We start from the raw sequence: 313 nt of genomic DNA on the forward strand, positions 1-313 counted from the left end.
GTAAAAATCCACTTCTGGGTCCACTTGGTGTGTGTTTGGACTGAGCAATGAATTCGTGTAGAGACCTTTTTTGGAGTTAAACGCTAGCTTTTATGCCAGTTTGGGCGTTTAACTCCAATTTTTATGCCAGTTCCAGCGTTAAACGCTGGGAATTCTGAAGCTGATTTGCAATGCCGATTTGGGCCATCAAATCTCGGGCAAAGTATGGACTATTATACATTGCTGGAAAGCCCAGGATGTCTACTTTCCAACGCCGTTGAGAGCGCGCCAATTGGGCTTCTGTAGCTCCAGAAAATCCACTTCGAGTGCAGGG

Source organism: Arachis duranensis, chromosome 4, assembly GCF_000817695.3.
Source record: "Arachis duranensis cultivar V14167 chromosome 4, aradu.V14167.gnm2.J7QH, whole genome shotgun sequence".
Lineage (NCBI taxonomy): Eukaryota > Viridiplantae > Streptophyta > Magnoliopsida > Fabales > Fabaceae > Arachis > Arachis duranensis.